The sequence below is a fragment of the Sapajus apella genome, unplaced genomic scaffold (assembly GCF_009761245.1).
Source record: "Sapajus apella isolate SASKATOON/1434 unplaced genomic scaffold, GSC_monkey_1.0 scaffold59, whole genome shotgun sequence".
Lineage (NCBI taxonomy): Eukaryota > Metazoa > Chordata > Mammalia > Primates > Cebidae > Sapajus > Sapajus apella.
Genome location: NW_022436999.1, coordinates 7,591,172 through 7,605,350, shown reverse-complemented (window position 1 = coordinate 7,605,350; position 14,179 = coordinate 7,591,172). Strand labels below are relative to the sequence as shown.

General features: G+C 39.0%; 1 protein-coding gene across 5 annotated transcripts in view; it reads left to right on the top strand.

The window, feature by feature from the left end:
* FUT8 (fucosyltransferase 8) overlaps positions 1 to 14,179 on the top strand; it is a 356,276-nt gene that overhangs the window by 84,881 nt on the left and 257,216 nt on the right. For all 5 annotated transcript variants that reach the window (XM_032246077.1, XM_032246075.1, XM_032246076.1 and 2 more), the window contains exon 2: positions 9,661 to 9,762. The gene's annotated coding sequence lies outside the window, so the exon portion shown is untranslated. The remainder of the gene's footprint in view (positions 1 to 9,660; positions 9,763 to 14,179) is intronic.

The following is a 14,179-nucleotide window of genomic DNA, read 5'->3' as shown; positions in this document are numbered from 1 at the left end:
CCCTTTCCTTTTTTATTAATCTGGCTAGTGGTCTTTCTATTTTGTTGATCTTTTCAAAAAACCAGCTCCTGGATTTATTGATATTTTGAAGGGTTTTTTGTGTCTCTGTCTCCTTCAGTTCTGTTCTGATCTTAGTTATTTCTTGTCTTCCTCTAGGTTCTGAGTTTTTTTGGTCTTGCTCCTCTAGCTCTTTCAATTTTGATGGTAGGGTGTCGATTTTATATCTTTCCTTGGTTCTCATGTGAGTATTTATTGCTATATATTTTCCTCTATATACTGCTTTAAATGTGTCCTAAAGATTCTGGTATGTTGTGTCTTCGTTCTCATTGGTTTCAAAGAACATCTTTATTTCTGCCTGTGTTTCATTGTTTATCCAGTCAGCACTCAAGAGCCATTTGTTCAGTTTCCATGAAGTTTTGTGGTTCTGAGTTAGTTTCTGAATTCTGAGTTCTAACTTCATTGCACCGTGGTCTGAGAAACTGTTAGGATTTCCTTTCTTTTGCATTTGCTGAGGAGTGATTTACTTCCAATTATGCGGTCAATTTTATAGTAGGTGTGATGTGGTTCTGAGAAGAATGTATATTCTGTGGATTTGAGGTGGAGAGTTCTATAAATGTCTATTAGGTTTGCGTGGTCTAGGTCTGAGTTCAAGTCCTGGATATTCTTGTTAATTTTCTGTCTCGTTGATCTGTCTAATATTGACAGTGAAGCATTAAAGTCTCCCACTATTATTGTATAGGAGTCTAAGTCTCTTTGTAAGTCATTAAGAACTTACTTGATGTATCTGGGTGCTCCTGTATTGCGTGCGTATATATTTAGGATTGTTAGCTCTTCTTGTTGCATTGATCCTTTTACCATTATGTAATGCCCTTCTTTGTCTCTTTTGATCTTTGTTGGTTTAAGTCTATTTTATCAGAGACTAGGATTGCAACTCCTGCTTTTTTTTCTCTCCATTTGCTTGGTAAATCTTCCTCCATCCCTTTATTTTGAGCCTATGTGTATCCTTGCATGTGAGATGGGTTTCCTGGATACAGGACACCAATGGGTTTTGGCTTTTTATCCAATTTGCCAGTCTGTGTCTTTTGATTGGGGCATTTAGCCCATTTACATTTAGGGTTAATATTGTTATGTGTGAATTTGATCCTGCCAATTTGATGGTAGCTGGTTGTTTTGCTTGTTAGTTGACACAGTTTATTCATTGTGATGATGGTGTTTACCATTTAGTACGTTTTTGGAGTGGCTGGTACTGGTTGTTCCTTTCTGTGTTTAGTGCTTCTTTCAGGAGCTCTTGTAAAGCAGGCCTGGTGGTAATGAACTCTCTGAGTAATTGTTTGTAAAGGATTTTATTTCTCCTTCACTTATGAAACTTAGTTTGGCTGGATATGAAATCCTAGGTTGAAAGTTCTTTTCTTTAAGGATGTTGAATATTGGCCCTCCTCTCTTCTGGCTTGTATGCTTTCTGCTGAGAGATCCGCTGTGAGTCTTATGGGCTTCCCTTTGTGGGTGACCCCACCTTTCTCTCTGGCTGCCCTTAGCATTTTCTCCTTCATTTCAACCCTGGTGAATCTGATGATTATGTGCCTTGGGGTTGCTCTTCTTGAGGAATATCTTTGTGGTGTTCTCTGTATTTCCTGGACTTGAATATTGGCCTGCCTTGCTAGGTTCGGGAAGTTTTCCTGGATAATATCCTGAAGAGTGTTTTCCAGCTTGGATTCATTCCCTCCATCACATTCAGGTATACCTATGAAACATAGATTAGCTCTTTTCACATAATCCCATGTTTCTTGGAGGCTTTGTTCGTTTCTTTTTACTCTTTTTTTCCTAATCTTGCCTTCTTGTATTATTTCATTGAGTTGATCATTGACCTCTGGTATTCTTTCTTCTGCTTGGTCAATTCAGCTTTTGAAACTTGTGTATGCTTCGTGACGTTCTGGTGTTGTGTTTTTCAGCTCCATGAATTCATTTATGTTCCTCTCTAAGCTGTTTACTCTTGTTAGCATTTCATCAAATCTTTTTTCAAGGTTCTTAGTTTCTTTGCATTGGGTTAGAATATGTTCTTTCAGCTCAGAGAAGTTTCTTATTACCCATCTTCTGAAGCCTTTTTCTGTCAGTTCATCAGACTCATTCTCCATCCAGCCTTGTTCCCTTGCTGGTGAGGAGTTGTGATCCCTTGGAGGAGTAGAGATGTTCTGGTTTTGGGTGTTTTCATCCCTTTTGCACTAGTTTTTTCCCATCTTTGTGGATTTTATTTTCCTGTGGTCTTTGTAGTTGGTGACTTTCAGATGAGGTCTCTGAGTAGATGCCCTGTTTGTTGATGATGAAGTTATTTTTTTCTGTTTCATAGTTTTCCTTCTAACAGTCAGGGCTCTCTGCTGAAGGACTGCTGGAGGTCCACTCTAGTCCCTGCTTGCTTGGGGCTCACCTGCAGCAGCTGGAGAACAGTGAGGGTTGATGCCAGTTTCTTCTTCTGCTATCTTTGTCCCAGAAGGATACTTGCCAGATGTCTGAGCTCTCCTTTATGAAGTGACTCTTTGGATATATGGGAGTCAGGGAGCTGCTTGAGAAGACAGCCTGTTCTTTATAGGAGCTCAAGTGCTGAGCTGTGAGCTCCGTTGTTCCATTGAGAGCTGCTGGGCAAGTACGTTTAAGTCTGCTGCAGCAGAACTCATAACAGCCTTTTTTTTCCCCAGGTACTCTGTCCCGGGAAGGTAGGGCTTTATTTATAAGTTTCTGTTGTGCTGCTGCCTTTTTTCAGGGATGCCCTCCCCAGTGAGGAGGCAACCTAGTCACAGTCTGCCAGCAGATGCATTGTTGATCTGCTGTGCACTCCACCCAGCTGCCATGTGAACTTTCCTGCAGTCCTGTTTATATGGGTATAGTTAGAACTGCCTCGGCAATCGCAGCCTGCCTCTTTAGTGGCGGACTCTCTCTGTAATGGCAGAATTCCTTGGCATTGGCACGGTGCCTCGGGAATGGCAGGGTGCCTCGGCAATGGCGGACTACCTCAGTAGTGGTGGACTGCCTCGGTAATGGTGGACGTCGCTCCCCCACAGAGCTGGACTGTCCTGGGTTCAGCTGTGCTTGCTGTGAAACTCTCAATACAGAGCATTTCAGATTGCTGGTCTTTGTGGGGATGGGACCGGCCATGCCTGATCACCTGGCTCCCTGCCTCTGACCCCTTTTTTTTTCAGTTGAATGGGTGACTCTCCCAGGCCTTCCAGCCACCAGTTGAAACGGCACCAGGATTTGTGTGAATTCTTGTGCCGAGACCCGCTGCAACAGCTGAAACAGCCACGCTGGAGGCTCGTGGCACTTTTTCACCCGGGAGTCTCCTGGCATGGCTCCCTGTTTCAGTCCCCTTTTTTTTCAGTTGAACTGGCGACTCTTTCTCCCAGGTGTTCCAGTTACCAGTTGGAAAGGTGCCCTGATTTGTGTGAGATTTTGTGTGGAGACCCGCTGCGCCCACTGTGCTGGAGGCGCTTTTCCGCCCGGGAATCTCCTGGCCTGGCTCCCTGTGTCAGTCCCCTTTTTATCAGTTGAATGGGTGACTGTTTCTCAGGTGCTCCAGTCGCCAGCTGAAACAGCTGTGTGAGTTTTTTGAGTGTAAAGCCACTGGGCGAAACAACCACACTGGAGACTCGTCGTGCTTTTTCACCCTGGAATCTCTTGGCCTGGCTCCCTATTTCAGTCCCCTTTTTATCAGTTGAACGGGCGACTTTGTCTCCCAGGCGCTCCCGTGGCCAGCTGAAATGGCGCCCGGACCTGTGTGAGTTTTTTTGAGTGGAGAGCCGCTGTGCTGGCGGAAACAGGCAGGCTGGAGACCCGTGGAGCTCCTCCATCCGGGCATCTCCTGGTCTGTGGGCAATAAAAATCTGTCTGGAAATGTGGCAGCTACTCACCCTCCACCCGCTTGCTGGGAGCTGCAATCCAGAGCTGCTCCTACTCGGCCATCTTGGATTCCCCTCTCCTGCTTTTTTTATCTTAGCCATCAGCAGCATATCCTATACTATATTTAGGTTGATAAATTTTCTGTAGTAAAATTCTTCATAGTGAGCAGCCTCTTCTCAGCTGTCCCCACCCCTACCTTATCCTTTTTCACTGTGGAAGGCGCACCTTCTGGTTGAACACCTCCTTGTTTGAAGTGCAGTTTTGGGGAAATCTAGAATTGCTGTAGGACCATCAGTGTTATGAGACCTGGTGCCTGAGTCATACTTAGCTTTTTAAAGATGTTTAGAGCTTTCACTTTTTATAGGCAGATAGCCCTTTTATTATCAACGCAGTACTTTTCTCTTCCTTTTTTTTTTTTGTGACCGAGTTTCACTCTTTGTCGCCTAGGCTGGAGTGCAGTGGCGCAATCTCGGCTCACTGCAACCTCTGCCTCTCGGGTTCAAGCAATTCTCCTGTCTCAGCCTCCTCAGTAGCTGGGATTACAGGTGCCCGCCACCACACTTGGCTAATTTTTTTTTTTTTTTTGTATTTTTAGTAGAGATGGGGTTTCACTGTGTTGGCCAGACTGGTCTCAAACTCCTGACCTCAGGTGATCCTCCTGCCTCAGCCTCTCAAAATGATGGGATTATAGGCGTGAGCCACCGCACCTGTCCTTTTCTCTTTTTCTTAAAAATGACCAATTTCACCGCTGATAGAGTTTATTTTTGTCATCTGTTAAACATGTTTTCCTGTGACTTTAGTTTCTTCTTCATTTCATATGTGATTTTGCGTATATACGTATCAATGTGTGTGTGGTTTTCTTTTTTAGAACAAGATGTATTTCTTTGAAGGTGAGACTCAATGGTCTATTTGCTGTTTTTCTTTCCTTTCCTAGGATACGTTCAATTTAGCTCACAGTCTTTCTTCCTAATGATATGGGTAAAAATGACCGACTGTTCAACATCACAGATTGAAAATAAAACCGGTGAATCCTAGCCTCTTTTTTTGTACTTCTTTCTTTTAAAATCTAACATATTTTTCTTTCTTTATGCTTTCTTTTTTCTGTCATGGAGATAAGGTATTTAGTTCTATAGGTAGTCAGTGTCCAGTATCCTGAAGACTTCTACCTATTATTTTGCTTGTCTTCCTCTATTATGTTCATGTTCGGTTAGTCTAGAGAAGATCTTGTAACGTTGGACTGAATTCTAGTGCCACTAATGATAAGCTTGTATAGCATTTCCTTTTAAGTGAATGATTTCTTCTGTATGTTTGATGTGAATATATATGATATCATATGCTGCACTCTTGGTTGTATGTTTCCAGGTATATTTCTTTTTCTCAGAGAAATCTTTCAGTTTGTATCTTTCCTAAAATGGGGTTTTTCTTACATTGGGTTTTTGTTATTGCTGATTACTGGATATTATTTGTTCTTTTCACCCTATTGATATTCACCTATTTTACTTTCATGGCTAATCATTTTTTTCTGCTATATAATGAAGCAGGATATTTACCTGACTCCTTTGTGGGACTCACAACAGGGCTGCCTTGTTTACCCAGCCCAACACTCTTAACTACTTGTGGAAGGGAGTGCACAAGTGAACGGGTGTGGGAACTAGAGTGAATGAGTGCTGGAACCAGCCGGCTGCTTTGGTGCCAGAGGGCTCAAACTCCACTCACTCGGACCCACTGTGTCCTACCCCTTGCAGGAGGGAGTGTGCATATGAGTGGGTGCTGGAACCAACTGGATGCTTTAGCCACAGCAGAAGTGAACTCTGTGCAGGCCCCGCAACAGTGTCTAGGAGTGGGTGCCTACGACTGTTGAAGCCCCAGAGGGCATGTTACAGTGCTCTTTTAGCTCTGCTGTCCATGAACAGCTTAAATGTTAACAGCTCAGCAGACCTTTTGCCTTTTTGTGTGAGGTGGCTGCCCTGTGCCAGTGAGGGCAAAGGGCCAATGCGAAAGCCTTTTGGATCCACACTTGTGGCTCTTGAGCTCTTGTCTGGCCCCCAGGAAAAAGGAGTTTTCATGAACAAATTGAAGGATGGTAAATGCAGGGGATTTTATTGCCAGTGAAAGTGGTTCTCAGTGGGAGGGAAGCCAAAAAGGGGACAGGGTGGGTAGGTACGTCTCCTGAAGTTCAGCCATCTCTGACCAGATTTTCTCTGTAGTAACACCATCAAGCTGTCCTTCTGAAGTCCAGCCGCCTCTCTCCAGTATCCATTCTAGTCTACCAGATGAGTCTGGGGTTTTTATAGGCACAGGATGGGATGGGGCAGGGCCGTGGGTGGTTTAGGAAAAGGCAGCATTTGAGCTGGAAAACAGAGGTATAAGTTCTCGCTTTGGGCCACAGTTTCAGGCCTTCTGGCTTGAGGGTTGAGGTTTCACTTGGGGACCTGCCCTTTTCTGCCTAGAATTTTTCTGTTCCCTGTTCCTGAAATAATGAAATAACAGTTCTCAAGGCATTTGTCATCAAGCAGCAAAAGGCATTGGTCCCTGAGGGATGGGAAACAAATTAAGTGAGATCATGCTATTGTTCTTGCTCCTACCTAGAGAGAGTTTGTAGGGATGGGACAAAGCAGTGGAACCCAGGAGGAGCCTAGAGATTTCTCTGTACTGAAGAGGTAGAGCTAGCTGGGAGACAGGGGGCCAAGGCAGCTAGAGTTCACAAAATAGAGTACGAGAGAAGAGAAAGCTGCAAGAGGTAGAACTTCACAGATTTGTAGAAATTCCTTTCAAGAATTCAGTTGACTACTGATTAATATTTGGTAGAGAAATGAGTGGAGGCTGCGGAAGAACTATCCAAAAGGAATTGAGAGAATAATACAATACTCAGAGCTCACACATGGGTAGGATTAGGGCCTGAATCCATCAGACAAAAAACTTCCTAATTCAACAGGTATCAGGAAGAGGATCTCTAACATTCTGGTTTTTATTTCTAGATGTTCAACCTGGGTCTTTTTTGTTCTGTGCCTTTACTTAATATTCTTAACCTTTCTTCTGGCTTTTAGAACATATGGAACAGATTTATAATAATTTTTAATGTCCTAGTCTTGAAATTGTATCAACTGTCATTTCTGGGTTGGTTTTGATTGATTGATAGTTCTCCTTCTGGCTCTATTTTCTTGCCTTATTTTGTTTAACCTGCTTTGTAATTAATTGATGTGTTATCAGGCATGTAAAATAAGACATTATAAAGCATACCTTGTTCGGTACTGGACATTTTTATATTCCTGTATTCTTTTTTTTTTTTTTTTAAGAGATGGGGTCTTGCTCTGTTGCCCAGGCTATAGTACAGTAGCATGATCATAGCTCACGGCAGTATTGAACTCTTGGGCTCAAGTGATCCTCCTGCTGCAGCCTCCTGAGTAGCTGGGACTGTAAGTGCGTGCCACCAGCCTGAGTGCCTATAGATATTTTTGAACTTTTTTCTCATCTGCATTGCAGTTCTTTGAAAGTGTTTTTTAACTTTTAGGTATTGCTTTTAATCTTTGTTAAGTGTAACCACTTAATCTAATTTTCCCCACAACTGAGGCAAAACCCTTCTGAATACTTTATGCCTTCATCAGTTATAAGGTTTTCCAGTCTGTCTGTTGGTTACAGATGTTAAGTTGAGGATCAGATTGTCCCTTCAAGGCTTGTTTTTAAGCTCTGTCAAGATCGTTTTAGAGTAATCTTTATTCTAGGACAAATTTAGCCTTCCTTAGGTCTGTACCTCTTGCCTAGAGTGTAAAGAGATGTCTCTTCTGTGGCTGGATGGAACTCAAATGTCTCTGAGCTCAGCATCAATCCAGAGTTGTTCATATTTTAGCTCTTGGCAGATTTTTTTTCTTTTGTCTGACCTTATGGAATTTCATTGTGTGTGTAGATTAGTATTTAGTTGATGACTCAAGTGGACCCCAATGTACATGTCTGTAGCTTTTTTCTGCATAAGTTTTTCCTTTCTGGTATATTATTCCAGTAATTCTTGCCACCTCCACTGTTCCAAACTCCATTCTCTATAAGTTAGCAAGACTGCTGTATTCTGCTTTGAATCACCCTGGGCAGTGGTGTCTAGAACATGTCTCTAGGCATGACCACCTAGACCAAGGTGGTCATAGGGCTTATCTAGTTTGTTTTCTTGTTTCAGGGAACACAGATCTTTGCTAATTGTTGTTCACTCTCTGGAAACTGTTACATATTTTGTCTGGTTTTGCAGTTGCTTACCATCTGAGGGTAAATCTGTTACCAGTTATTCCATAATGGCTGGAAGCACACATTTCATACTATTGGATTATTGTGGAAGTTGGCAAAGACATTTGGGTGAAGTTACGGGGAATCACAATAAACCTTTGCTGATTTTAGACTGAATGGGTATTTAGTAATTGTATGTTTATGGGCTTTGGGAATAGTTGACTATGTCTTCTTCAAGTAGATCTATGAGATGAGATAACATAAATAGTAAAGCATAATACAGGCTGGGCATGGTGGCTCATGCTTGCAATTCCAGAACTTTGAGAGGCTGAGGCAGGAGGATTACTTGAGCCCAGGAGTTTGATACCAGCATGGGCAACATAGCGAGACCCAGTCTCTACAATATAGTAAAACAAAATAAATTTTAAAATCTTTTAAAAAAAGAAAATAGTTGCATTGCCTTCGTGGTGGGAGGAGTTTAAATTGGTGATGTTGCTTTTAAGTTAGTTCTAATTGCCTAAGATTGTTTTCAGTAGACTTTGATGCAATTGGAAAAAAACTGCTTCTCACAATTAATAAGGTCAGAGAAAAATCTCATGTTGTTGACATAACAGTAAAGCAACTGGCAGAAATACATATTTCCATAGAATGTATTGTGCCTTTGTACTGTTGCTGAGTTTTTGTACTTGGTGATTTGCAGTACACACTCAGTGAACATTTAATGTGTGAATGTTTATTAAGATCATTTCACTTGTCAGTTAATCATATTGATTGCTAACTGTGTGCCAAACATGATACTGGATGAGGGAGAAGCAGCAACCAAAGAAGTAGGAGAAGCGTCCCTGATCAAAGACTGCATGAGATGGTGCATGTATAAGGCTGCAAAATATTCTAGTGAAGATTAACAGAGTATAGAATGATTATGTCAGCTCTCAGGGAGGGAGATATAGATGGACTGGATTTTGAGAAAGTTGATGGATATATGCATTGATTGATAAAGGAGGAAAAAATCCCTGTTTTTTTTTTTTTTTTGAAAAAGGAATGGTGCATCGCAGGGTGACAGCTGAGAATAAACAAATTATTCTATGGAAAGAAAGCAAAAATAAATTGGCTTTAGTGGAATTTTGTTTAGAAGTTAGTAAGAAACTAGGTTATAGAGCTAATCAAGGTGTCATACAAAATCAAGGGGAAATACAAAAGATTTTGAGCCGTGATCTGAACAGATGTACATTTCTGAATTCCTTTTATGTTAAAAGATAGACAAAGTTAAATAACTTTTTGTTCAAAAAGCAAGTTATATGAGCGCTAACTTACTTTAAGTTGAAATATGAAGCAAATTAAGCCACTGAATATTACCGAGTTTGGGTATAATTTGCAAAATGGAAACCCATTCCTTGTTGGCATTTGGAAAGTGCTACTTACAGAATAAGTCAGTGTACAAAGTAAGTGAATTTGCATGTTATGACTGGCTACATAAGGAAAAGTTAAAGGGATTTTAAAAAATATATAATGCTAACTGAAACTTGAGTGGGCTGAGTATCATGTATTTTTCTTTTGTTCCAGGTTGCTGCTTTTGCTCAGAGGACATCCATGACCCTAATTAATGGTCTTTTTGTTCAAGATAAAGTGATTTTTTGCCTTTATTGATTAACTGGACAAATTCAGGTTAGTGTATTTTGTGGACAGCACTTCCTTCTTGTACTTACATGTTAATGTTTTGAGAAATAGATAATTTTGTGATTAATGCTTCATATGTTGTGAGTACCAGTAAAGTAGAAAGGCCAAGTCAGTCTAAAGTCTGTTGACTTGTGTATTAGTTAAGAAACATTTTCTGACTGACAACTATGTACAATATTCACTGCATAAATTGAAAAATCTTTTATTTTTAAACAGTTTTGTACTTTATGGGCTAGATAAAACCAGTTGTGGTTGAGTGCAGTACATTGAACTTTTGGCATCGTTATGTGGCATATTTGGTACTAAAAATAAGCAATTCATCTTAAACATTTCTGACATTTTTAGTAGCAGGCTTTGATAGGTATTCTTGTCCAGATTTCAGTCATATGGTAACATTTTTAAAATTTATTTTTAATGTTCATTGTATTAATTTTGACAAATATGTATTTGTCACCACAATAAAAACATTTTCCAAACCTTCCAAATTTGCTCATGTTGCCCATTGGTAGTTAACCTCTCCTTCCACCCCTGTTTCTAGCAATCACTGTTCTGCTTTCTATCCCTATAGTTTCCCTTTTCTAATTTGTCATTTAATTGGAATCATGTAATATGTAGTTTTTAAATCCTGGCTTCTTTCACTTAGAGTAATGTATTTGAGATTTATTCATGTTGCTTTGTGCATCAGTAGCTGTTTATCAGTAGTATGGTTTTTTTTTTTTTTTTAATTGCCGAGTAGTGTTCCACTGTATGGATATACCATAATTAATTTATTCATTTAACTGTTTATGCATATTTAGGCAGTTTCTAGTTTTTGATGATCATAAAACTGCTGCAATCATATTTAAAAAACAAAAATGTGATTCTGTGTTTAAAAAATTTTTTTACATTGATACATATTAGATGTACATGTTTTCAGGGTACATGTGATAATTTGATACCTTTATGCAATCAAATCAGGGTAATTAGAATATCTGTTACCTTAAATATTTAGTTTTTTCTTTACATTAAGAACATTTTAATTATTTTCTTCTAGCTATTTTGAAATGTACAATCAACTAATGTTAACTCCCTACTGATCTACTGAACACCAGGTCTTATTTCTTCTAAGTGTATGTTTGTACCCATTAATCAACCTCTCTTCATCCCCAAACCCCATATATTTTTTATTAATAGAAGTTACTTTTTGTTGCTGCTGATGTTAAAGGGCTGTAATGATTTAACAGTTGCCTTTTAGGCCATGGTTGCATTTGTTTTTAAAAATGTTTTTAAATAATAACTAGGACACAATTTAACAGACATTGTGGCTAGGGGAAGAGACTTGGAATTGATGGATATTTTGAATATAGCATGAGAAATGATGTAAAATTATTAGAAAGGGAATATATTGGAACTTGTGGTGTTTTCTGATTTTAGAGATAATAGGTAGCTTTCTTGAATATAGTGGTAGATCAGAAATATAAAAGTAGATTTATATCGTTAAGCTTCATATAGGTAGCTTCAAAAGTCATCTATAAAAGTCAAGTAAATTAGAATTCTCCTATCTTAAAAACATACTTAAAGGCAGTAAAGTTTGGGCATGAAAAAGTCAATTTAAACTTTCTTGAATGAATAGGATGAAAGTGATGGAAACTATCTTTCTGCCTTGGGGAAATTAATGACCTCAAAAAGTAGCTTGAGAACCTATTTGAATATTTATAAGGAAACTGTAGCTCATTATTTGTTATAGAAATAAAAAGGTCTTGAGAAAGTATTATGCTCTGACTCAGAAAAAGTTGGATGGCTTAGACTCTAGTTTTTAAGCCTGGACACTAAAAGACTTACTGCAACTTTAAACTGTTCTCTTGTTTCTGAACATTTTTAGGTCAGTTATGCAACTTTCATAGTATCTCTCTAGATAAATGGCCTCCCGTATTGCGTTTTCAGAAAACATTTTTTAAAAACTTTTTTTTTTTGAAACCAAATCTCACCGTTACTCAGGCTGGAGTGCAGTGGCTTAATCTCCACTTACTGCAACCTCCGCCTCCTGGGTTCAAGCAGTTCTCATGCCTCAGCCTCCCAGGTAGCTGGGATTATAGATGTGCATCACCTTGCCGGGGCTAATTTTTGTATTTTTAGAAGAGATGGGGTTTTGCCATGTTGGCCGGGCTGGTCTCGAACTTCTTGGCTCAAGCAGTCTGCTCGCCTCAGCCTCCTGAAGTGCTGGAATTATAGACGTGAGGCACTGTGCCCAGTCAGAGAACATTTCTTAAATAGGCAAAACATTTTAGGCAGAGTCAGAGCATTTTAGAGATATTTCTGAAAGAGAATAGTTATTTGTTCAATGGGCAAATGCAGCACAGAGTCAAAGATAATGCTGTGCTCAGAAGTCATGATTTCCTCATGATTTTAGGGTATTTAGATTTTAAACCAGAATTCTAAGGTCAATATTTATCTAAAGTATTTATGAAAATTAAAGTCATATTTAAATTTAATATACTTTAATTCCCCCCCAAAATCTTGAGGTTGTTACAAAATAAAAAGTTTGTATTTTTCTAGCTATTCAATATTACCATTTTTCCATATTTGAAAATTGAGATCCTATCTTGTACCATTTAAATAATAGCCTGTTTTAGCTTAAAATTAACTGCAAAAGAAATAAACAAAAACTGAGTTTTGTAAAGAATATTAAATTGAATAATTTAACTTTATCTTACCTGTTAGGTTAAGCAATGATCCCAGGATAGAGAGAGAGAAAGAATGATGAGTAAAATGAACCCTACACTGCAGTGTCTCCAAGTAGCTGTATGAGTAAAAGCTTACCGTCTCACCTCTCTGTGTCTTTATTTTCTTATTTACCAAAAAAAGGCATTAAGGTCCATATTACAGTCAGGTATAATTGGTGAGGTTTAAAACTACTGGTTTCTTCTATTTCGTGAACGCTGCCAGGCTTTGGAAATTAGTGATACAATTTGATTCACAGTGAGAAACAGCCAAAAAATAAAACAATAAAATAACATTATATTTTAAAATGTTAAAAAAATAAAATTAAAATAAAAACGAGATACTTTTCTAGAAATGGAACATTTTAAAATGAAAATAGGATCCAAACATAAGTATTTATTTTTGGATATTTGATATATAGGCTTGTTATAAGATTGTGACTTAGTTGAAGTGGTTTTAGTTTATACAGATTATTGAGAGAAGAAAGTATATGTTTTTGCTCTATATGTTTTCTCTGGAAACATCTTCTCATCATATTGTAGCAATTTTATCTTGATTCTCTAAAAATCTTTATAGTCTTTTAGGACAAAGGAAATAGGTATTGGGAGACATTTCTCTTCAGTCTTATGGGTCTCTTCTGTTTCTGCACATTTGTTGAGCAGAGTATTGATAGCTTTTGTTGGGGGCTATCTTTTTCAAAGAAATCTGTTTAGCAAACAGCCTAGGAAGATATAAATAGTGCTTCCGTTAGGACAGATGGCACATTTCTTTGCTGTGCAGGATAATTAAGATAATCTCTTTGGGGAAAATGTTGGGCATATTTGCTTGTAGCTCCTTTTAAAGATTGGCGTTTCATAAGCTCAGGTTTTCTTGTCCTGTGATGCAACCCTTAGTATGTGCACTTGGTTTTCCTTTTATTGGCCTTTAGGAGTTAAAGCCTGAGGAACCAGTACAAAATGTGGTACTCTGTCTATGTTACTGTTGTGAGTAGTAAACTGTTCTTTGTTTCTGACCTAAGAATGTCATAACTTCTGCCAGTATTATCTGATACTAGCTTACCAGATACAACTAATACATCCTATTGATAAAACAAAGCTGAGTTTATTTCTTATTGTGGTAAGGGAGAACACCGCCTTGAAAGATCTTTGGCAGTGTCTTAAAGAGGTCAGAATTTGAGAATTTGAAGTTTGGTTTAAGTTGGATCTTTTAGTGGTGGCAATGGGGCTTGATTAGGATTGGGTAGATATCATGATAAAACAGTTTAGCTTTGGTGGAAACAGTAAGATAAAGATTTTGAAAACTACTGAAGGGTTGATGGGTCTCTCCAGAAGGTCTATAATGAACAATCACATTATATTTCTGCAAGTCTCCTAGAGTAGCAGTTATGCTAATTAAGACAGTGGACTGGTAAAGTCACATTAATGTGCATAGAAAGCTGTGTGTGTGAGTGTATTAGGGCTGCTGTAGCAAAGCACCATAAACTGGGTGGCTTAATATAACAGAAGTTTATTCTTTCACAGTTTAGAGGTTAGCTGTCTGAAATCAAGGTGTTGGCAGGGCCACATTCTCTCTGAAGGCTCTAGGTAAGAATCCTTTCCTCCTAGCTTATTTATGGTGGATGCCAGAAATCCTTGGTGTTTCTTGACTTGTGGCAGCATAACTCTCATCTCTCCCTCAGTATTCACATGACATCTTCCCTCTGTGT